The following is a 5,803-nucleotide window of genomic DNA, read 5'->3' as shown; positions in this document are numbered from 1 at the left end:
GATGAACTTTGAGTTTATGACCAGATCTATTTTATCCATGAATGTTATTTGAGTCTTCTTTGATCTCTTATATACATGATTATTTATAGCCTCGTATTTCTTCTTCGAATCTTTGGTTTAGTTAGGCCGACTAGATCGACTTTTCTTGCCACGGGAAGAGGGGCTTTGTGATGGGATCGATCGTGTTTTGTTCTTTCCCAGTGATAGAAGGGGTAGGAAGACACATATTGATCATTGCTATTAAGGATAACAAGATGGGGTCTATTCCTACATGAATAGATCTTGTCTACATCATGTCATCGTTCTTATTGCATTACTGCGTTTCTCCATGAACTTAATACACTAGATGCATGCTGGATAGCGGTCGATGTGTGGAGTAATAGTAGTAGATGCAGGCAGGAGTCGGTCTAGGACATGATGCCTATATATTGATCATTGCCTGGATATCGTCATGATTATTTGAAGTCTATACCTATACTAATTACAGACTTCCAATAAATTATCACGTTAATCAGAATTTATGAGCCGTTAATCTGGTGGGACCAGATTATTACGGTGTAGATTCAGTTAACATTTTGCTCTGTGGTAAAAAAAACACTCCGAAGCACACAATTTTTTTACATCGGGTGTGAAAATGAATCCATCTAAAACAGGATTGTACTATTACTAATCATCGATTATTCTGCCCTAACTAAAGCAAATCTTTAAATTTCAAAAAACTAAAGCAAATCTTTATCTCTTTCACGACAAAAAAATTGTACCAGCTCATATGCTACAGCCGCATCCTTCCATAGAAATAAAAGAAAAAAATCCATGCGTCTTTCCTTTGGCCCCGAGCAGCCGCGCCGCCGGAACTTGCGAACCCCGCCGCCACCTCGACTCTTCCGTGTCCGGTGCGACGCCGGCACATCCATCGCATGCCGGCGAGCTCCCCATCGAGCAGTAGTTGCCGCGCTGCCGGAACTTGCGAACCCCGCCGCCACCTCGACTCTTCCGCGTCCGGTGCGACGCCGGCGCATCCGTCGCATGCCGGCGAGCTCCCCATCGAGAACTAGCTGACGCGCCGCCCTCCTACTTTGCCTTTTTCCCATCCTTCCCTGCACTTCTCTCACCTCTCTCTGCCTCGCATCCACAGGGACCCCGGGACGCCGCCGGCGCGCGGAAAGACGCCGCCCCAACTGGATCGATGCCTTGCTCCATCGCCTGCTCTCCTACCATCCGTCCTCACCCCGTCGCCACCTCGACTCTTCCGCATCCGGTGCGACACCGGCGCATCCCTCGCATGCCGGTGAGCTCTCCATCGAGCAGTAGCCACCGCGCTGCCCTCCTACTTTGCCTTTTTCCCATCCTTCCCTGCACTTCTCTCACCTCTCTCTGCCTCGCATCCACAGGGACCCGAGACGCCGCTGGCACGCGGAACGACGACGCCCCAGCTGGATCGAGGCCCTGCTCCATCGCATGCTCTCCCGCCGTCCGTCCTCATCTCGAATCGATCATGCCGGCAGCCGTCGTTGCCAGATCCTAGCTTGGCCGCCTGCTGAAAGATACCGCGCCTTTGCTCCTCTCACCGTCGAGGGAGGTTGGAATGACGGAGCCGTGCATGTGTTGGCACCCATGTGGTGCGTGCTGAGCCACCGCCTTGCGTAGCGGCTATAGTCCTACGGCGCGCCCTGCCTCGAGCAGCACACATGGGTGGCGGCTGAGACGTCTGAGGAGCTTCAGCAGGAGGTGGTGATCCAGTGGCACTCCTTCCAGTACAACACTAACCTATGCAAAGTGGCCCTTTATTTCCCCTGCCCAGCTCCAATCTTTGATCCGTCCATGCTTGAGGTAATGTGTACAGAGAACGAGGCTGCCGAGCCAAATTTGTTGAATGAGGCTGTGAAGTTCGAGGTAATATTGCTGCTACCTTCGTTTTGTTTTTTGGTGATGGTCACCTCTGTATCAACTCAGCAGGTAGTATCTATCTGTTAGTGCTATTTCTGCAATTTTGTAAGCCAGATTTGTGCCAAGTGCATTGCATAATATATCTCTAATAGGTCCATTGCTATTTCTGAGATCTTCCATCAATGTTTATTACAACAGAAAAATGGTCCTTATCACATATATAGTATGCACTGGCAACTTATATATACGATGGTTGATAACAATTACTTCAGGGTATCCATTCTGCTATATTTTAGATACTCAACAAAATTTGTGACATCTAATCTGGTAGAGAAAATAGTTTGATACATTATTTTTTTCTTTTGCGAATTCAGTCCAAGATATTCTTTTCTTACCTACAGATAATTTCGTATAGATGACTTAGCATTCAACATGATTTAGTTTCTAGCCTGTATAGATTAGTCTTATTATGAGCTACCTATAATTTTTTTAGGCTTTTAGTTTTAGTTATGGTGATGGACTGTGCACATGATTCACAGAATAAAGAACTGCATCAAGCATTAATTTTTACATGCGTGAAGCATTTTACAATAAATTTCCTATTATTCATCAGCTAGCTGAATGAACGGAGACTGTACGACAAGGCGAACAAGCACACTAAATATCATGAGTCATAGTAATTCCTAGCTATTTTTACAAATGCATTTCACTGGAAGTTTCCTGTTGATTATAATAATGTTCACCATAGATATCTAAAGTTTGTGGTTCAATTTATGAACTGCATTGGTCTAGATACTATTGCTGGAAGTTGACGTTGACACCCAGTAAGATCCTCCTGGAGCTGCCTTCTCTGAGCATATCTCTAATCAAGCATCTACTGATTCACATCGTAAATGTTAAATTTGTGATAGGCTTACTATAGACAAATGTTTCTGAATCTTATGGTATATCAGATGTTACAGAGTAAATTATCAATTTACTCTACATGATACATTAATCTTTTTTGTTTTTGTTTCTATTCTATTTATGGTGGAAAAATGGTTTCTTCACCATTTTGTTGATGTTAAATTAAAACATTTTTGTATGCCTATCGAATATATGTTAGTTCAACCGATATTCCAAATTACATTTTTATATTGTGCTGCTTACTATAGTTTTTTCCTCCAAGGAAACAACACCAAGGCACCCCATGAGTATTTGTCAGTTCAACTGATATTCCACTTTTGCATATTGTAGTACTTCCATAGTTATTTCATCTCAGGAAACAACACCAAGGCAATATATTTTTACCCTATTTATAACAGCCTAATTATTTCCAACAATAGAGATTCAGGCTATCTTATTAAATGTTCCTTTTTGCACCCTGTTGATCAGCTACATAATATCCTTCTGATATATGACTAATTTGAAAGAGAAACAAAAAACTTTTCCTAAACTATGAAAGACATCATTATTCTGATTAAAATCCTTCTCATAGGTGCCGCCATGGCACCATCCATGAGAGTATTAAGGATCCCGAGGGAAAGAGTTGCGATGGGCCGATGGCGCATCTATTCACACCATGGACATTCATTGCCTACTACTCATGCGACCACTCTGAAGGTAAGGAAGTGTGTATCTTAAGTTCCATGCTGCAGTTAGCATTTAATCATATTAATATTATCTCTGATATCCTGGACACAACATAGATTTTACAAGCAAAACTTCATCAAGCTAGATTTGTTGCATGTGCACTGGATGTTGATGTTATTGGGCTGGACTAATTTTGTGTTTTCCCATCATGTTGAAAGTTGTCCCTGATGTGCGTACATTATTCGCTATCATGGAGACGACAAATAGCTGATGTTTGGTAATAGTTACTTCATGGTATGCTGCATATTCCTCTAAATTTGTGAGATTTGAGATAGTAGAAACAACACATCGTGATCTACTGGCCTTGCCTGATGCTTCGTTATCTGAGGACCATGGAGTAAAATGGATCTAATTTCCAGTCTATGTATGATTATTAGTCATTTGATGCGGAAAGTTTTAGGATTTCATTATATGTTTAGTACGGTCTTACAGTTTATGCATGCGAATTAACAGAAATAAATTGCACGGACTATTCTTTTTCTCATAAATGTGAAGCATGTACAACTATTTTTCTATTGCAAAAAAACATTCCTTCCCCCAAGCGAGCCAGCACACAAATAAGAGTGAATCCAAGCTTTTTTCAGAACTGAGTTAGTTATGTTATCCCTACGAATATCTTAGGTTTTAAGTGTCAATCTTCAAATTCTCTGCTTTATTAATTTACTTTTTATAAATACTACGAAGACTAAAATTTAAAGAATTAAACCAATAAGTGTATTTAGTGAAGTCAGAGGTCTGTTTGGAATATTCTTAGTGCAAGTCTCTCATGAAAGGAGGGATGTCGTTTTTTCATGGCTGAATGGTGCTTTATGAGGCAACAGTCCTAATATCAATCAAAGTTGAAGCCTCTGTCTAATCTCCTTTTGCTGTAAAATATTATTTTGTAGTATTCTTAACGTAATTAATGTTCACTTCTATTATGCTACCCTTTTATGCACACCATGTTTCTAAATGCAATAGCCCACTACGAAACAGTTAACTATACATCAATTTCTATCGAAGTTAGAAGGAAGTTCCTGCTATTTGTAATTTTATACACCATACACGTATGAAGTTTCTTATATCTTATTTAACTCTTCTATAGATGCTGTTCCAAAAGGTTGTAGCTGATACCCAAAAAGCTCCTCAGTAGATATGATCCTCTCCAGCACATCACTTGGTGGATCTAGAGGGGCAACCATCAGCTTATGAAAAAGGGAAAATAAATTGCCTGCTATTGTTCCTTACCAAGAGTAATTTCCCCAGTGCCTAACTTACAATTTGATTTGTTGCATCATGATAAGATCTCCATGATGTGCATATGCATGATTATTTTTACATTGAATTCGTTTTCCTATATATTTTACATGCATGCGTTCACATATTAGAGGACAAATATGTTGCAGGCTCTTATCTACATGCATGAATGTGAACTCTGTATCCAATGGTAAAGCGGGCTTTATCAGGTGACATGGGCGGGACCTTTCCACATATATACTTCATTAGTTATCACAGTATATATTTTGCCAGCATCTTTGTATTATTGATGAACGGTATATTTCTATTCTAAATTCTTGACTTCATCAAATTTATATTGTAGGAAAAAGGATCATGGAATAGCATGTGACGTGTGTATTATTGTTAGCATCTACCTATTTTGATGCATTGTATTTGCAATTTGCATACATATACCAAGTTTTTCGTCAAATATATATGTTGCAGGAGACTGGATGATCGAGTAGCACTCAAGATGGCAAGGTGGTTGAGATTTAGGAACCGTTGTATCTTGAGGACTCATGATGCAGTCGTACGTCGATACATATAGATTTATGACTATTGCCATATAGTCCATTGTATCTATCTATCTATCTACCTACCTACCTACCTACCTACCTACCTACCTATCACCTCTTAACTTCAGCATATTTACCTTGAGTAATTATGGTTTAATACAGGTTTTTTCTCTATTAGTGATTTAATTTTTTATTGGTTTACACCCCCTTGGTTCAAACATTATTATTCTCTATTTTAGACATTTATATAACTAAATGGCTTTTTAATGCCTAAAAATATATTGGTTTTGTTTTTCACTAGGGAGAGAACATATTGATGTATCAATGGGAAAAAGTAAGTTTTGAAATATGTTATAGTACAATAGTACATCATGTGTAAACATGGGCTGGGCATAGAACTTTGGCCAATTCTCTCCCATCTCTTAAAGCTCATCAATGACGCAGTTCACTTAGTACCATTCAACGGAGGAGAGCACTAATTTAAGGAAACTATGAATGAGGAACTATTTGAA

General features: G+C 39.9%; 1 long non-coding RNA gene across 2 annotated transcripts; it reads left to right on the top strand.

Annotated features, from left to right (window-relative positions):
- The first annotated feature begins 725 nt into the window (after positions 1–725).
- On the top strand, positions 726–5,492 carry LOC123154088 (uncharacterized). 2 transcript variants are annotated; one of them, XR_006476665.1, is made up of 3 exons: positions 787–1,288; positions 1,392–3,489; positions 4,604–5,492. It is a non-coding gene; the product is annotated as an uncharacterized lncRNA (long non-coding RNA). The 2 variants fall into 2 exon arrangements; XR_006476664.1 differs by having other exon boundaries at positions 726–1,288; positions 1,392–5,492.
- The last annotated feature ends 311 nt before the right edge of the window (positions 5,493–5,803 follow it).

Source organism: Triticum aestivum, chromosome 7A, assembly GCF_018294505.1.
Source record: "Triticum aestivum cultivar Chinese Spring chromosome 7A, IWGSC CS RefSeq v2.1, whole genome shotgun sequence".
Lineage (NCBI taxonomy): Eukaryota > Viridiplantae > Streptophyta > Magnoliopsida > Poales > Poaceae > Triticum > Triticum aestivum.
Note: the sequence above shows the minus strand (reverse complement) of the source record. Positions and strands in the feature narration are given on the sequence as shown.